The 19,696-nt window shown below is 41.2% G+C and overlaps 1 protein-coding gene across 6 annotated transcripts in view; it reads right to left on the minus strand.

The window, feature by feature from the left end:
* ATXN1 (ataxin 1) overlaps window positions 1-19,696 on the minus strand; it is a 412,241-nt gene that overhangs the window by 299,868 nt on the left and 92,677 nt on the right. For all 6 annotated transcript variants that reach the window (XM_040249310.1, XM_040249304.1, XM_040249307.1 and 3 more), the window contains one exon: window positions 660-785. The gene's annotated coding sequence lies outside the window, so the exon portion shown is untranslated. The remainder of the gene's footprint in view (window positions 1-659; window positions 786-19,696) is intronic.

Here is a 19,696-nt window from a genome sequence, read left to right on the forward strand (position 1 = left end):
AGGGACTTCCCTGGTGGCTCAGTGGTTAAGAATCCACCTTCCATGCAGGGGATTCAGACTTGATCCCTGGTGAGAGGACTAAGATCCCACATGCCGCTAGAGCAACTAAGTCCATGTGCTCCAGCTACTGAACCAACGCAAGACCCTGCAAGACACAACAAGGACCCCACGTGCCACAGCTAAGACCCAGTGGAGCCAAATACATACATAAATATTTTTTTAAAAGGTTCACAACAGATCCTGTTGAATAGGCTCTGGAAACTCGCAGTGTCTCTCACCTTGCTCATCCCAATACGTCACTTAAAGGATAACAAATGTGCCACTAGACTAAATCCACTGTCTCGCCTGTGATTAACCCAGTATTCTCTCCACTGAAATGCAATACACGGAAGATGAAGTCTGTTGCCTATGTGTTTAGTTCTGTTCTTTCTAGTCTTTCCTAACCACCAGTGCATTCCGGTCAAATCCTACTCTTTCGCAAATTTCAGAAATGAGCGCGCTAAGTCACTTTCATTGTTCTTTCGGCTCTCCGGCACTTGATCAACATTTCCTCAACATCCTGTTGCTTGGGTTGTAGAGAACTTGAAAAAGATGTCCTGGGACACCAAACCAATGATGATGGATGAAATTTACAGCTGATGGATGCCAAGCCGACTTACCCAAGACCATTTGCGTTTCAGGATCGTTCGTGCAGGCTGATCTCTCCTCCTCCTCTCTTGTTCATGGTCTGTAGCAGCACTACTTGGGAGGCCTCGACATCAGCTCTTTCATTTTGCTCCAGACTGCTGCAGTAAAACAAAACACAACACCAAGTCAGAATGAAAAATAAATGCCACTTCAAGCAGTTCGTTGATATTTGGGGGAAATCCCTGGGCTTTCTCAGATGTATATTTTATAACCTCAAACAAGCATGTTAATTACCAGGACGAATCTATCACACAACTGATGTCCATATGATACTTTGAAATGCCAGTGATGGGGAGGGTGGGGGGGGAGAAAAAAAGGTAGCAAAGCCCCTATTAGATAGGTGCTGCATCTTAGGACACTTACCGCTGGTAATGTGCTTGCAAGATTTCAAGTTTACTAACTGAAATAAGAAATTAAAGAAGAATTCGTGATGTTGAAACAGAGATACTGACGTGCAGTTCTCGAGGGCAGAAAGTGGAGAAAGTTATGTTTTGAATTAAAATTCATCTGATTCTGCCCATGAAAGACTCAAATTGAAGGAGCTAATATTAGTAATTTTCAACGAAGGATTACTAGGATTGAACAGAAATGGCAAAGTGTGAGAGAGAGGACATTTTCCATTTTGCGCTCCAAGCAGGTAACTGATGGGCTTTCGTTCTGACTTGGTCTATCTTGATAAATAACCTTCTCCACCCAAGCTGGAAAGCGGCATTTACTTCACACACTGAATATGTAATGAATGGGTAAAATATGCATGCCTCTTAACCCCCACTCAGAGCAGCTGATAAAGCCCACACATTAGAACTGTGTGTGACAAGTCGCTCTGAAAAGTTCTCCACTGGGCTGTGAGCTTCCAAGGCTCACTGGTCACATGGTGCTCTTCGAGCTTCTTCAGATGCTTAGTCAAACCCCCCCCCCACTGTTTGTTCTTTGACAATGGCCATTTGAGAGCGTGGAAACGATCCTCAAAAGATGTCTGCACCCTTTCTGAGCCTTTTCTGAGCTCTTCCGCATCTATTCTGAAAGCCCATTGGAAGGCTGTCACCCCATTCTCTAACGATGGTGACTGCACCCCACTTGTAACTAGAAACCCTCTATGAATCTCCAAAGGCCCTGAATCAAGGAGCTCACCATGCTCTGACCCAGTTTTAAGAGACAGCATATACTTTCTGCACCTCACGAAGCTGCTGTGTGAATAATCAATTCCTTGAAAGCCTTCTGAAGCTATTACTTTATAGAATACTCAATGTTTTTTTAAGAGGACTTGGGTGGGGGGTGTGGACTGCTGGTTAAATTCATGTTGGCACTTCAACATTTTGAGGAGGAGGAGAAAGCCACTTTGGTTAATGTTTAAACAAGCGAGTTGAGTGCAAGGCCATTATATTTTCAGTCTAGCTGGAAGAGCAAATGCCTGAAAATGGCCAAGCCTCTTTTATTTTTCTTGATGCTATCAATACCCACTGAAAGTGAGGTTGTAACGATTTTATTAGTTTTCTGAGCAGTTTTCATGAAATGTAACTCAGCTCCCACTCAAATGTGTAACAGTAACATATTGATACAAATCAACATGAGCCAGGAAGTTCAAAGCATGACAAACTGTCTTCAGTTTACCGTTTTGGTAAAAACAGAATTTGGAAGAGAGGAGGATTTAAACAAGCCCACTGAGAGTTACTGGCTGGTATCAATCTTCTTTTACTAAAAATAAACTGCTGCAATTCTCTTGTTACCAGCTTTATGTACTGGTATTTTAGAACTAGAAATGTCTTTGTCATCTAGTCCAAGATTCTTCTGCAAATAAAGCTGCTGGCCCAGAGAGGGTGAAGAGCCTCTTAAAGTCACACAGCAAGTTAATTTGTGCCTTGACTGGACTCTGGGTTTAATCACTCATGCCCTCTGACTCTTAATGGGCATAATAATGTCATTGAATACAATGTAATGTGTTGGTTTGAAAAATTTACCAGAAGCACAATACTTTCTCATGGTATTCTTTCTCTTTTTCTGTTTTATTTTTGCGTAAAGAAATTCATTTCTGGATTATATTCTTGTCACCAAGCAGAGCCAAGTGATCTGGGAGAGGAGATATGTCTCCATTATTAGCTCAGGGCTAATCTCTGGCTTGGGAAACCAGGTGTTCAGAGGAGTAAGGTTTATTTGCAGAGGAGAGAAAAGAAAAAAGGACTCATCTGAGTGACAAGATTTTCCATTCTTATCTCTGTAGATGTGAAGAACTCAGAAGTGATTCATTTTGTGTTTTAGAGCTGACCCTCAGTTACACATGGTGCAACAAGCATGAAACCATTTATATCAAAAGAAACCACTGAAAATTCTATACACCTCCTTTTAAGCAAGAATTGTAATATACTTTCCTCTTTCAGCAAAACTTTTCAGCAGTGCTGCTGCTGCTGCTAAGTCGCTTCAGTTGTGTCCGACTCTGTGTGACCCCATAGACAGCGGTCCACCAGGCTCCTCCGTCCCTGGGATTCTCCAGGCAGGAATACTGTGCTGCTAATCACCCACAAAACAAACTGGCTTGAGTTTAATCTCCTTTGCCTGCCCATTCTTGCTTGCCGGTTGAAGTTATAAATAGAGATAAGACCAAAAGTCCAGAAAGACGAAAGGAACGCCAGAGGCCTAGAGCAATCATTGATATGCCTGAGCGCTGAAAGTTAGCTACAGAAACAGGGATTTCACTCTAGATGATATCCTTGCAGGGTTTTAAAATTTGATAAGCATTTTGTGATAATTTTCTGAACAGTTATAAGCAGCAGCAACAAAGTATAGCATATCAACATAACTCAAAAGCAGTGGTCTAAAAGCCATGAGGTTTTTTGTTTTGTTTTTTTTTTTGGTTTGAGTTTTATAGCTTAGTCTATTTTTAAATTTAAGTCATAATCTCCTATGCAGAATTAGTTCCTTATCTATCAAATAAAGGGACCTAAGTAAGGGCTCTCCATAATGAATTCCTAGTGATAATTCAAGTTGTTTTTATATGCAATTGAGTATACCATATCAAATTAAATTTCCACAAACACAATTTTATCTTATATGATCCATTAAGATTCATTTTAATCCTAAATTCCAACAATGAGACACAGATTGCATAGAAGGTGAGTAATGGGTTCATGGTGGAATAACCCCTTGGTGGGGAAAGAGTGTTCTTGTCTATCAGTAGCGCTGGGGAGATTAGCTTTCCATTTGAGAAGAGTCAGATCACTCCCTCACACCATTCACAAAATAGAAAGATGGTAACGAAAATCTTACATGCAGGGCGGCAAATGAGACACAGATGTAAAGAACAGACGTTTGGACTCAGTGGGAGAAGACGAGGGTGGGACGATTTGAGAGAATAGCATTGAAACATGTATATTACCGTACGTAAAATAGATGACCAGTGCAAGTTCGATGTATGAGGCAGGACACTCAAAGCCAGTGCTCTGAGACAACCTGAGAGATGGCGTGGGAAGGGAGATGGGAGGGGGGTTCAGGATGGGGGATCCATGTATATCTGTGGCAGATTCATGTTGATGTATGGCAAAAATCATCACAATGTTGTAAAGCAATTACCTTCCAATTAAAATAAATAATTTTTAAAAAATAAAAGAGAAAAGAGGGTAAAAAATAAATTCTGGATAACTTAAACATATTAAGATGTGTTTACCCAGAAATAGATTAATATAGTATTTATTATGCATCCTGACAACATTTTAGGCAGTAACACACAAAAAGAATAATGTTACAATCACAAAAGCCCTAGGAGGCCACTGTAAAGACTTTGGCTTTTTAACCTTAAAATAGACACTAGAGAATTTTGAAATGAGCAGGATAATGATCTGCCTTATGTTTTAAGGGATCTTTCTATCTGTTGTCTGAAGAACAGATTCTAAGGAGGCAAGGCTGAAAACACAGAGTCCACTTAGGCAACCGCAAAACTTCAGGTGAGACACTAGATACGTGGACCGAGGTGATGACACTTGGAAGAGGAGGCTGTGAAAACTAGTGAGATTCTGGACACATGGTGAAGGTCAAGGCGACAAGTGGTAGAAGAGAAAGAAAAGAGTAAAGGATCTTTGCAAATTTTTGTCCCAGTCATCTCTAACAATAGAGTTGCCATTCACCAAGATGGAAAAAACTGGAAAAGGCGAGTGTCAGGAAGGGCCACTTTTCTGTGTTAAGCTTAAGATGCCTATTAGACTTTTAGTGAGCTATCAGGTAGACACCTGGATGCGGGTGTTTGGAATTCACTGACATGTAGATAGGATAGAAGACACACGTGAAAGCATGAGTTACTGTTATAGGCAGCGTCCTAGAAGATGGTGCCCAGCTACCCTACCCCTTGGTATTCATGTCCTTATTATAATCCTCTCCCCTGAGTGTGGACTATAGTGAGAGACTCCAGCAAACAGAGTGGGGCAGAGCTAAAAGAATGTCACTTCCAAGGTGAGGCTATAAGACTGTGGCTTCCATCTTGGGTACCCTCTTGCATTCTCTCCTGGATTACTTAATCTGGGGGAAGCCAACTGCCAGACTGTTGAAGCCATCCTGTGCAGGGGCCCACGTGGCCTGCTGGCATCTGTGTGGGTAAACTTGGAAGCAGATCCCAGACACACACAGCCTGCCTCCACCCTTCAGATGAGACTGTAGTTGATCCTTCACATTAGCCTGGGCTAATGGCTTGACTGTAACCTTAGGAGAGGCCTTGAGCCAGAGACACCCATCTAAGGTGTGCCCTGATTCTTACTCATGGAATTGTGAGATAGAAAGTTTTTGCTACTTTAAGCCACCAAGTTTTAGGGTAATTTGTTACACAGAAATAGATAACTAATACAGTTATGATGCACGAGGCACTGTCTTGAAATTTTACATTACTTATTACAGTTGGAGACACTGAGTCACAGAGAAGCTATATCACTTGCCCAACATCACACATACGTGATTGGGCAAGAATCAAGCCCAGGTCATCTGACTCCAGAGCTTCAGCTCTTAATGACCACATGTCACGACTCCTCTAGAATAACCTATTCTGCAATGAATGTACAAACCTGAAATTTGACTTTCTACTGCAAAAAGTGCTAACATCACACAGTTCATACAAGCAATGGTCCATATGCATTTTCATCAGATTTCTTAAGCTGACACATAACTTTACAATTGTTCAGTCTTTGCTATCCCAACTACGCTGCGCTTAGTCACTTAGTCATGTCTGACTCTTTGCAACCCCATGGACTGTAGCCTACAGGCTCCTCTGTCCGTGGGGATTCTCCAGGCAAGAATATTGGAGTGGGTTGCCATGCCCTCCGCCAGGGGATCTTCCCAACCCAGGGATTGAACCCAGGTCTCCCACTTTGCAGACTCTTTACCATCTGAGCCACCAGGGAAACCCAACTGTACTACAATCTATACTCACCTGTCAAAGAAGAGATAAAAGCATCCTCTTGCTGTCTGAACAGTAACCTTAGTCTGGTTAATTTCAATCTGGTTAACTAGCTGATTTAACTATCAAAGAATTTCCAGTACAGTTTCCTAACACTCTAAAATATTCCTATAGACTGAATGTGGTCCCTTTGAACATGTAAAGAGTTCTCTCTCAAACTACTAAAGTGGTAAGGAAAAGAACAAGATACTGAATAAGGTAGTCATAGTAAATTCTGCTTGAATTTCTTAAATAATAAGGGAAAATCAATTTTGAGTTGGCAACAGCAAGTCACTACAGATGCCAACAATATTAAGTTTTTAAGTAGGAACTGGCGAGACCAGAATATTAAAAACGATAGCTCTTGAACTGTATAAAATCCAAAGGCTGTTGTCCCTTTAATTACTGTAACACATTAAGACGTTCCCATTCTTTCTCTGACACAGACATGTGAAATACAGAAACAGAAAGAAGTGACCTCTGAATGTTTGCCTCAACACAAATTTAGAATGTCACTGTCGTCGCAAAGGGCTGCTGCGGGCTAATCCATCACTCTTATTTTCCAGGAGGAAAACACCCATGTAGTTCCAGCCAGCAGCAAGTCCCCCCATCCACACTGTGGAATGCTTTCTTTTGTTAAAACTCTTAGGATTGTGCCCACCACCAATAGGAACCAAAGAGCTGGAAAGAAAGTGTCATAAAAAAGAAATACAACAAAACCCATTGCCATTTACAAATCTGTCACGAAAAGTGCCTGTGTTTTACAAAGGGGCATGAGACACATCACCAAAGGTATCTTTTGCCATTTAAAAATACCAAACAGTAGTAACAGCTTCACTGCTAGGCTGCTGGGACTTGATCTGCAGTTTGGACAATTTGTGTGGGGAGATTACTTTGTCTTAGGACACAGGGAACAGATACTACCAATTAACACAAAGAAGTGTTTAAAATAGTTTCAAAACATATGAGTTTGGAAACAGAAGTTCCAAACAGCTTCAAAGATGATAAGCAAAATAGTTTAATACAAGGAAGTATGAGTAGTTTTCCTTTTAAAAAGAGAGGCAAGGAGATAAGGTGGTGAATTTCCTTGGGCCTTCCTCTAAATAAAGCATGAATTTTAAGGAAAGTACCTGAGAAAAAATGCTTTTAATTTTTGAAAAATGAGGAGAGGGCAACCTATATGATAATTAGTCAGTGTGGTTTAATGAGCTGATAAGAGTTCATTGTGGGACATTCCGTTATTCTAAAAATAAAAAACAGAAAAAAAAGGTTGCAAAAAATTTGGGAAACACACTTGACGGACTTTGATGTATTAATACGTATGATAAAGCTCTAAGAGGGGACAAAGCATGCATCTTGGTCCAAAATATATTGGCCACAGAACACTTTTTCAAACAGGCAACCCGTAAACATGCATGACAAGAATATACCCCTGGTAAACAATACACGAGCCCAGGGGTTCTCAAAGATTTTGGTCTCAAGTCCTCTTTACACTCATAAAATATACTGAGGACCCCAAAGCACTGTTAACGACATAGATTACCTTTAATGACATTTATAAGATCATGGCATCCGGTCCCATCACTCCATGGGAATTAGATGGGGAAACACTGGAAACAGTGTCAGACTTTATTTTTTTGGGCTCCAAAATCACTGCAGATGGTGATTGCAGCCATGAAATTAAAAGACGCTTACTCCTTGGAAGAAAAGTTATGACCAACCTAGATAGCATATTCAAAAGCAGAGACATTACTTTGCCAACAAAGGTCCGTCTAGTCAAGGCTATGGTTTTTCCAGTAGTCATGTATGGATATGAGAGTTGGACTGTGAAGAAGGCTGAGGGCCGAAGAATTGATGCTTTTGAACTGTGGTCTTGGAGAAGACTCTTGAAAGTCCCTTGGACTGCAAGGAGATCCAACCAGTCCATTCTGAAGGAGATCAACCCTGGGATTTCTTTGGAAGGAATGATGCTAAAGCTGAAACTCCAATACTCTGGCCACCTCATGCGAAGAGTTGACTCACTGGAAAAGACTTTGATGCTGGGAGGGATTGGGGGCAGGAGAAGAAGGGGACGACAGAGGATGAGATGGCTGGATGGCATCACTGACTCGATGGACGTGAGTCTGAGTGAACTCCGGGAGTTGATGATGGACAGGGAGGCCTGGCGTGCTGTGATTCATGGGGTCGCAAAAAGTTGGACACGACTGAGCGACTGAACTGGACTGAACTGAACTGATATAAAAAACTGAAAACTGAATTTCAAAATCTGCATTAATGCATTTAGCTTAAGTAACAAGGTACCCACTACATCTTACCTAAAACAGCAAAATAACCATATTTTTTCAAAACCAAAATGTTAGTGAGAAGAGTGGGACTGATTTTCAATTCCACAAATCTCTTTAATGTCTGGGTTCACAGAAAAACAGTTAAATTCTCAAAAGTGTCTCTGAATTCAAGTTGCTGTGATAGGCTGTTTGGTTGAAACAGGGAGAAAACCTAGCCTTCATTTTCAGCTACTGGTGAAAAGCTACTTTAGTGTTACACCAAAACTCAACAAGGGCTAGTTTCTTAAAGGGTGGTAGCAAAGTGGAATCTGAAACTTACCAATGAATTCCTTGTACTCGGTTCCATTAAAATCCACTGGTTTGTCTTGCACTTTGGATGGATCCTTTTCCACGTGTGGTTTTATAACATCATGTACCGGTTGTGCACGCATGCTTGTTTGCTCAGTCCTGTCCAACTCTTTGCGACCCCCTGAACTGTAGCCCACCAGGCTCCTCTGTCCACGGAATTTCCCAGGCAAGAACACTGGAGTCGGTTGCCATTTCCTACTCCAGGCAGTCTCCCCGACTCTGGGATCGAACCTCTGTCTCTTGCGTCTCCTGCACTGACAGGCAGATTCTTTACCACTAGCACCACCTGGGAAACCCCATGCACTGGTCACTGGAAAATAAAATTAGCTCACTGAAACTAACTTACACAGACTTTCGAGCAGTGTTCACTATACAACAGCATCGTACATCACGCAGCTCTGGAAAACCACACCTGTGAGAGAGCAGCAGTGGATGCCCAGTACTATTATAAAAATAGTGTTGACCTTGCAGACCTCTCTCACCCACCCAAAAAGGTCTTGGAGCTTCTCAAAGCAAGAACTGCTGACTAAGGAGACTAAGTTCTGAAGATCCCTCCCAGAAGCAAAGCACAGAACATTGTTTCCTTCCTATCCTAGGATTCTGTGACCCGAAACAAGGTCTGTTGATCCACAGCCATGGCATAAACCGTGAGGGGTCAGTTGGACAGGATTGACTATGAAGAAAACATTTGGTTATTTGGATTCTCCCAGGTAGGAATCTGTGAAAAGTGCACACTTTAGAATCTTTCGGCAAACACTTTCTTCCAACCTAGGCCTTAATAATCTAGGAAGGATTTGTTTTAACCAATAGCAATCAACTTTTTAAGTACCCTGAAAGAGACTCAGAAAGGCCTATTTCATGAAATCAGTTAATGAAGTAACTATGTAGTTATCGGGGATTAGCAACCCACTCCAGTATTTTTGCCTGGAGAATTCCAAGGATAGAGAAGCCTGGTGGGCTACAGTCCATGGGATCGCAAAGAGTTGGACACGACTGAGCAACTAACACTTAGCTTAGCACTATGCAGTTATAAACCATTACCTCTTTAAGAACTAAAAAGAACTACTAAACAACACTGGTTATCTTTGGGTGTCAATGTACACATGTAATAATAAAAATAGCTAATATTTCAGTATTAAACTTTCAAATGATCTCTTTAAGCCTGACAACCATCCTAGGTGGCTGACACTTTCCTATTATTTTGTTGTTGTTGTTTTTAAATTGTAGTATAATTGCTTTACAATGCTGTGTTAGTTTCTGCTGTGCAGCACTGAGAATCAGCTATATGTATGCATATATTCCCTTTTCCTATTTTTAATAAATGAAGAAATGAAGTTGAATGGGACTAAATAACATCCTCAAAGGGCTAAATAACTGAGACACAGATTCAGGACTTTAACCTCTATCTGTATCTGTCTGACACCAAAGGGTCTCTCCAGTCCTCACCATGCTGCCTCATTTCCAATTAATCATTTGCTGAACTTCTCAAGTGGCTCAGCAGTAAAGAATCCGCCTGCAATACAGGAGACTTGGGTTCGTTCCCTGCATTGGGAAGATCCCCTAAAAGGAGGGAACGGCAACCCACTCCAGTATATTTGCCTGGAAAATCCCCCAAGGAGTCTAGTGGCTCCATGGGGTCGCAAAAAGTCAGACCCAATGGAGCACACATGCACGAACTTCAGTAATCCAGATTCTTTCCCTGGCAGTTATCCCCCAAATCATGAAATACTTTCATCACTTTCCCGCTGCAAAGTGAAGAGGTGCTCAATGAATTGGCTCAGAGGCCACCCCAATAAATGTACAAAGCAGGAAGATTCTTTTGCCTCCCAAAGCAGAAGGGTCATCCCATGGAAAATGAAGTCTCACTCAAAAGCCACATAAGCAGGATGCTGTGAAGTCCAATCTTTTGATGCCTAAAAGGTCATGAGCAAACATGATGTTCTGGGAGCAAGCCCCAAGGTGCCCTCATCTCTATTCCCTCTCCATTCCTCTGGAATTAAAATGTATTAAACAGGGCAGTGAAATGCCCGTCATCTCTAAGGCACCCCAGTAAGGCAAGGGAGATGGGATTATTCTCTTCAAATGCTTTCTAAACCCTTAGTTCCCTCAGGTCACTATAACCTCTGCCCATTATTTCTTGCACATCAATGCCCTTTCTTCTGCTAATTCAGAATCAATCAAAACATACTGAATACCAACTTTCTAGATTAGTCCTAATAATTTTCCAATGCCCAGCTCAAGACATCTCCACTTCCAGAATTAGTCCAGTTCTTCCTTTCTTCAAAGTGCCTCTGGCAGGGACCCCCATGAGTATGGATCTCCTGTGTACTGCCTGATGGTGGGTGACATGGCTCCATTTGTGTGAGTCTCTTTCTTTGACATGTAGAAGCTCTGATTGTGTGGATCACAACAAACTGTGGAGAACTCCTAAAGAGATGGGTATACCAGACCACCTTACCTGCCCCCTGAGAAACCTGTATGCAAGTCAAGACGCAACAGTTAGAACTGGACATGGAACAATGGACTTGTTTAAAATTGGAAAAGGAGTACAACAAGGCTGTATATTGTCACCCTGCTTATTTAACTTATATGCAGAGTACATCATGTGAAATGCCAGGCTGGATGAATCAAAAGCTAGAATCAAGATTGTGAGGAGAAATAGCAATAACCTCAGATATGCAGATATCACCCTTATGACAGAAAGTTAAGAGGAACTAAAGAGCCTCTTGATGAAAGTGAAAGAGGAGAGTGAAAAAGGTGGCTTAAAACTCAACATTCAAAAAACAAAGATCATGGCATCTGGTCCCATCACTTTATGGGAAATATAAGGGGAAAAAGAGGAAACAGTGACAGATTTTATTTTATTGGGCTCCAAAATCACTGTGGACAATGACTGAAACCATGAACTTAGAAGACACTTGCTCCTTGGAAGAAGAGCTATGACAAACCTAGACTGTGTATTAAAAAGTAGAGATAACACTTTGCTGACAAAGGTCCATATAGTCAAAGCTGTAGTTTTTCCAGTAGTCATGTATGGATGTACGAGTTGGACCATAAAGAAAGCTGAGTGCCGAAGAATTGATGGTTTCAAACTGTGATGCTAGAGGAGACTCTTGAGAGTCCCTTGGACTGCAGGGAGATCAAACTAGTCAGTCTTAAAAGAAATCAACCTTAAATATTCATTGCTGAAGCTCCAATACTTTGACCACTTGATATGAAGAGCCGACTAACTAGGAAAGACCTTGACGCTGGGAAAGACTGAAGGCAAAAGAAGAGGACAGCAGAGAATGAGATGGTTAGACAGCGTCAGCCAACTCAACGGACATGAACTTGAGCAAACTCCATGAGACGGTGGAGGAGAGAAGCGCCTGGCAGGCTGCAGTCCACGGGATGGCGCAGAGTCAGACACGGCTGAGCAACTGAACCACAGCAACATCTTCGACAACTATTAGTAGACGGTGAGCATTTCTGAGACTTTCTGGAGAATCTCTCATAACACTTCCCACAGTGCAGAACACAAAATATCATGTTTGCTCCTATTTCTCCTCACTTGGATGAACAGTGAAGAACATAGGAAAGTATTTTTATGACAATTTTATTTTTAAACATCTTTCCCTTCAGTCCCAAGATTAAACAAAATTAGCAGTACACTCAACCGGAAGTATTAGGTATTTTGAAAGAGAGTAATTAGTCTATAGTACAATCTATGGTATTCACTGAGGAGCTCCATGACAGCTTATCTGTGAGATTCCATCCTAATGTGAAGTGATTTTAGAAGAAAGAAAGATAATATATACTAACTGGTGGCAAAAAGAAAGAAAGATGGATTTGGAGTACAATTTAGAATCCATGAATCAGTTGTGTCTTGACCTTTCTCAATGCCCACCCATTCTTAGTGACACCCATATCTGGTAGTCCCCACGCCCCTCTGAAATGTTCTATATGTCTCTGTTTCCAATATGAATGCCACAATCTGTCATGGAGCTTTTCAACGAATGCTAAAATATCCAACTCACTGAGCACCTCTTCACTTTGCAGCAGGAAAGTGATGAGAGTGTTTCATGATTTGGGGAATAACTGCCAGAGAAAGGATACGGATTACTAAAGTTCGTGCCTGCTCAGTCGTGTCCGACTCTGTGACCCCGTGGACTGTAGCCCACCAGACTCTACTGTTCATGGGATTCTCCACGCAAGAATGCTGAAGTGCATTGTGATTCCTTTCTCTAGGGGATCTTCGCCACCCACGGATTGAACCCAAGCCTTCTGTGACTTCTGCCTTGGCAGGCAGATTCTTTACCACTGTGCCACTTGGGAAGTTCAGTAATATTTAGAAGTCCGTGGGTCAAGGACGACAAGATACAGAAGAATCCAGTTCATCCTCTTAGCATCGTGCTACACACTTTGTATAAAATGACATAATCATAGCAAGTGATAGTAACAAAAGTCTTTCAATACTGTGTCCAACTCATGAGATTTTTTCCTTCTCCTCCCAAATGCCTCTTTCTCTCAGACAAACCAAGTAAATTCAAGGTTTGTGTATTTGCAAGCAACAGAGTTAGGAGCAGACCTGTGTCTTGTTCTGTTTTGTTTTGCTTTGTTGCCATACCAAACTTCTGTACAGAAGTTAAGAAAGGAAAGCCACTGTAAAGGCTCGTATCTAATTACGATGACAGCTTACCTAACTTAAATACTGGACTCTCATTTGTAAGGTACATCATTGGATTTTAATTTTGTAAAATTAAAGGCCATGAAAATGCTGGCTTTGCTATGAAACTTCACAGCCTGACCTTAACCTTCTTTGCATATATCATTCTTGGTGGAAATTTTCAACAACCACAAAGGTGGGGGCAAGAGGGTGTGTCACATCTTGACTTCTTAGTCATATTTCCTGATGTTGCCATTTTTGTATATTTAAAATATTTACTTATGGCAACGTTGAAGTAATTATAGTTTAGGAAGCACTGTTCTCTTTTTCTATCTTGCTAGAAGCTCCTCAGTATGCTGTACCACAAAAGAAAGTTCTCTGAATCAGGCATTACTAAGTGAGGGGCTGATGTTCCTAGCTGGTAAATACTAAACTTCTCCCATGGCTATTGAAATCTGAAGTGAGTAATTTTAGTTTAGCAAACATTTTTATCCTGCCTTTCATATTAGGCACTGGGACAGCTCTAGACTAATACTTCTCTTTCGCCTCTATATTTATATCAGTGGAGCCCACACGCCCCTGATGTCACTTCTAAGCACCTGACACCCAACGGAAGCTGAAGGTGCCATTAGCCATGGTTCCCAATCAAGAAGGGGTAAGCTAAAGGGTCATGAAGGAGAGAAGGCAAGCAGTGCTGGGTGACAGCTGACAGTCTGGGGGCCCATCATGTCTACACATTCACTCAGCTACTTCCGGTCCCTGACATCACTGAGTTGCCCAAACTGGGAACAACCAGCATCCACACCTCCACCTTCCCTCATATTACTCTCGGAAGCTGTACCAAATTCTAACCTCCTGGTTACACTACCTGAATTCTTCCCTTTCCATCCCTCCAGCCTTGCCGCCCCTGCTCTCACCCAGCTCTCCCACTCTCCCATCGAGATTTCCGGCCGTTCTCATGTTCTGCCATTCACCTTCCCAGATCAGCATCAAAGCTGCCTCTAGAAAACTCAGGTCTGATGGCTGTACCTCCCCAACCAAAAACCACGGACAACTATAGTACAATCTTCAAACCACCAGGGAAGAGAAAGGAGAATGCAAAAAATACACCAATGGGACAAACTCGGAGGGACCTAGGACCAAAAACAAAAAGAAAAAAAAAAAAACAATAAAACATATTCTGAGATCCCCATCACCTTTCCCCTTTTGTGGCGAATGAGCAAGAAAGAAGAAATCTGGAGAAAATAGACTTAGAGAATACACAAAGGGCCAGGAACCCACATTTCATTCATAGATTTCTTTCTGGGTTTACTTGGCTCATCTGTATTTTAGGTCTTTTTTTTTTTTTTAAGTTCAATTTGACTTTTAATCATTAAAAATAATCCTAGAAGCATGCTCTGTTATGCATTGCCAAGCTGCATTGATGCATTTCATTACTTCTTGAAAGGTCACATATTAAAAACACTACTAGCAGTCAAACTAAAGAAAATAAAAAGATTTGAGATATTTTTTTAAAGCAGTTACTAAAACAGAAACAACTGTTATTTTCAATCTCTGGCTCACTATAAACTGACAAGATATGAATATGAATTTTACCAAGTAATGTATAATGACTGCTTCTGCTCACCACAACCACTTGCCAACAACTCAGTGTTATAGTTCATTTGGATGTTACATGTGGAACATGTCATCTAGATAACAAACCATCCTCGTTAAAGTAGATTTACTCTAGCTAATTTTTGATATTGTGACATCATTAACATAAAAAGCTAAGTAAATAACTATTCTCAAATTGTTTTTACAAAAGTCATTGCAACATTTTCAATTTCCAAACAAGTGAGAGACAATATCCGAGAAGTTGTAAGATGGTGCCATAATTGTCTAAATTGTAGTCATTCCACCAACAAATGTACTGAATAAGTACTTTGGAAAGAGAGTCTGCCAGGGGCTTATCTGGAGTATAAAGTACTTGATATGATGGGTCATGGCCTTGGGGAAATTAGTTTCCATCTGGGAAGAGAGTGTGTATAAATGGTACAACCTCTTTGCCATAAAATAAGAGAATAAGAGAAGAACCATGGGACATCAGAAAGGAAACCATTTTATGCACGAGAGGTATCGGGGGCGACGCCATAGCAAAGGTAGGCCTTATGGACTCGATGGATAGGAATTCTGAACTGTTAAATTTCTACTCTTAAAATGAAAGTCCCAGAAAAATTCTCTAGCAATTTGTTTGTAAAGTTAGCGTTTACTGAGCAACTACTCTATGTTAAGAAATTCACAAATGCTACATGCACTCCTATATTTACAGCAGCGCTGTTTATAACAGCCATTTAGAAACAATCCAAATGTCCATCAACAGATGAATGGATAAGGCTGTCCTATACATACACACACATACCAGGATATTACTCAGCCATAAGGAAGAATGAAATACTGTCATTTTCATGATGTTGTATGGCAAAACCAGTACAATACTGTAATTAGCCTCCAATTAAAATAAATAAATTTATATTAAAAAAAAACCTGAAAATAGAACTGCCATATGACCCAGCAATCCCACTGCTGGGCATACACACCAAGGAAACCAGAATTGAAAGAGACACATGTGCCCCAATGTTCATCACAGCACTGTTTATAATAGCCAGGACATGGAAGCAACCTAGATGTCTATCAGCAGACGAATGGATAAGAAAGCTGTGGTACATATACACAATGGAGTATTACTCAGCCATTAAGAAGAATACATTTGAATCAGTTCTAATGAGGTGGATGAAACTGGAGCCTATTATACAGAGTGAAGTAAGCCAGAAAGAAAAACATCAATACAGTATACTAATGCGTATATATGGAATTTAGAAAGATGGTAATGATAACCCTGTATATGAGATAGCAAAAGAGACACAGATGTATAGAACAGTCTTTTGGACTCTGTGGGAGACGGCGAGGGTGGGATGATTTGGGAGAATGGCATTGAAACATGTATAATATCATATGTGAAACGAGTTGCCAGTCCAGGTTTGATGCATGATACAGGATGCTTGGGGCTGGTGCACTGGGATGACCCAGAGGGATGGTATGGGGAGGGAGGTGGGAGGGGGGTTCAGGATGGGGAACATGTGTATACCTGTGGCAGATTCATGTTGATGTATGGCAAAACCAATACAATATTGTAAAGTAATTAGCCTCCAACAAAATAAATAAATTTATATAAATAAAAAAAAGAAATGCATTTGCATCAACATGGATGGACCTAGAGATTATCATACTAAATGAAGTAAGTCAGACATACAATATGACTTAAATGTGGACTCTAAAATATGATATAAATAAATATACCAAAGAAACAGAAACAGACTCATAGACATTTAAGAACAGATTTGCAGTTGCCAAGGGGGAAGAGGGAGTGGGGGAGAGGATTGGAAGTTTGGGATCAGCAGATGCAAACTATGGGCTCCCCAGGGGTTCAGCAGGCAAAGAATCCACCTGCAATGCAGGAGACCCAGGTTCAATCCCTGGGTCAGGAAGATGCCCTGGAGAAAGAAATGGCAACCCACTCCAGTATTCTTTCCTGGGAAATCCCATGGACAGAGGAGCCTGGCAGGCTACAGTCCATGGGGTTGCAAGAGTCAGACATAACTTAGCAACTAAAACTACCACCACCAGATGCAAACTATGGATGAACAAGTGAGGTGCTGCCGTAGCACAGGGAACTATACTCAATCCTTTGATAAACCATAATGGAAAAGAATATGAACTGAAAAGATTTTGAAAAAGAATATGTATACGAGTCACTCTGCTGTACAGCAGAAATTAACACAACATTGTAAATAACCTATACTGCAACAGAAATCTTTTTTAAGAAAGAAATTCATAAATGTTATCTCTTAGCTTCCAAACAAGCCTGTAATAATAGCTTGGTTATATCTGATTTACAAAGGACTCAGAGAGTCACTGACATTCCCAAGAGTCATTAGTTCTTACTGAACATTAGTAAGCCAAAATCATATTTATATCAACACAACAATTAATCATACAGGGAAGATGACAGTCTTAACAAGAACAATCAAGGGTCAAAATCATTATATACTTTGAATATAAATATGGCTTGATATAATAAGGATTCAAATACGCCAAAAACAAATCACATCCCCCAAAATGTAACTGAAATGTCAAGAACTTACTATGCTTAATATACTTCCTTATTCTGACTTCTAACATTAGTATTATGCAATAGTTTCATTTTACACTCAATTATTAAAATAGGTACATATTTTAAAATAATTATTTACATTTTGTTTCTTAGTGTGTGATCCAAGAACCTTTTGTGCTAAATGTATCACAGGAGTGTGTTGCGTTAGTTGCTCAATTGTGTCTAACTCTTTGCGGACTATAGTCCACCAGGCTCCTCTGTCCATGGAATTTTCCAGGCAAGAATACTGGAGTGGGTTGCCTTTCTCTTCTCCAGGGGATCCTCCCTGGAGAATTCAACCCAGGGATCGAACCCAGGTCTCCTGCACTGCAGGCAGATTCTTTATCATCTGCACCACCAAAGAAGCAAAAGGACGCATTAAAAATATAACCCCCAGAGCCCCACCCTAACCCACTTACCCAGGCTGCAGGAGCCCAGGAATCCGAATCTCCCCTTATCCCCAGGTGAGTACTAGCTGCACGTTCAAGTTTTCAGACCCTTCATCTGGAGTTTCCTTGGCTACTCGTTTTCCTCTTGGTTTCTCTTCTACTGGAACATGTCATTGCCACTTTAAACAATTCCTTTCAACATTCTCCAAATGTCTTCTAGTGAAGTCACAACACACTAACTAAAAGAAAAACGGCTTCTAAAACACTGAAGTTATACCACTGAAAAGAGGGTCATTTCAAACCCTTGGTACAAACCTTCTTTTCCTGTCTCTAGCTCAGCGAAAATGGCACTGAAAAATGCTCTGGGTTCTGTGTAGGCAGAAAAATGCCCCACCCCTACCCCAAAGGAGACGGAAGCCTGGCGTGCTGTGGTCCATGGGGTCACAAAAGAGTCGGACACAACTGAGCAACTGAACAGAAGCAGCAGCCGCATCCGGACCTCCACCTACTAGACGCCAGCAGAGCGACCCACCCCCCTCCCAGTTATGACAATAAAAAGTGTCTCCAGCTGTCCCCTGGGGACTGGAAATGGGTCCCAGGCTGATACCCACTGGTCTAAGGTGTACATCAGTCTACCTGGTGTTCTGTGCTCTCTCCTTTCCTGCATCAGTTTCTCCCACTGCAGCAGAAGCCTCCAACCTGCGTGTATATTTCACTTACATTACAGCCGGTCTCACTCAAACTCTCCCATGAGTTCAGTCTGTCTGGCATTCTTAAAACAGCTCTAAGTCAAAACTCAACCACAGGCCTTTTCTAATGGCCCCAGTACGCTTACTCCCAGCCACAGGCCACGGAAACATGGCTGCTCCACAGTGACCTGACGATGAGCTCACAATCCATTCCACTGCTGGAAAGGCCAAAGCCTGCTACTTGACTGTTACAGAGAACTGTCGAAAGCTCTCTGCAATTTATTATCTTGACATCACTAATAAAAATTCTTTCAATCACAAGGTTTAACACAGTGTAAATCAAATACCCATGTGATTGACTTAGCCTGACTCTGATGACAGAACAGATGTCTGGGAATCAGATCGCAGGGCATAGCCACCGTCTCAGAAAAAGAAATCAGTCTACCAAAGAAATAAGAGAATTTCCTCAACAAATTCTCTCTAAGAAAATGACTTAAACCGAGATGTTAAGAGATCCTGTTTTACGGAGTTCTTAATTCCGCTCAGACTTTCCACTTCGATTTCAAAATAGCAAAACCGTAAATGGAAAACACAGCTCCGATTCTTACTGAAATCTTAAACAAAAAGTACAGCTTCTAAGATTGGATATTAAATTCATAAAATCACCATCAGTCTGTTTGAGGGGGAGGTGGTCGTCTGAGTTGCACAGACTGGTGGCTTGACACAATGCTCTTACAGGGAATATAATAAGCATACAGGTCCTTGGTAACAACAAGTAACCAATAGCATTTTAACAGATCAACCTCAGTGCGTTAATCCTCTGTAACTGTAGCCATGTTCATTAATTCTAAGACATTAGAATTCGACGTTTTTCTCTCACTGGCCTTTCTTCAAAGCACAATAATCTTATAAATTCTGCAAATAAAAATGTCACCTTACTCTGAAGGACTATGGGCCCAGGTCCTGAACCAAACACCAAGCTCCTTCTGGATTCTCCTCCATTTCTGTAATGATATTGGCCTTTTGGCAGTCAATATTGCTCCCTACAGAC

Source organism: Oryx dammah, unplaced genomic scaffold, assembly GCF_014754425.2.
Source record: "Oryx dammah isolate SB20612 unplaced genomic scaffold, SCBI_Odam_1.1 HiC_scaffold_11, whole genome shotgun sequence".
Lineage (NCBI taxonomy): Eukaryota > Metazoa > Chordata > Mammalia > Artiodactyla > Bovidae > Oryx > Oryx dammah.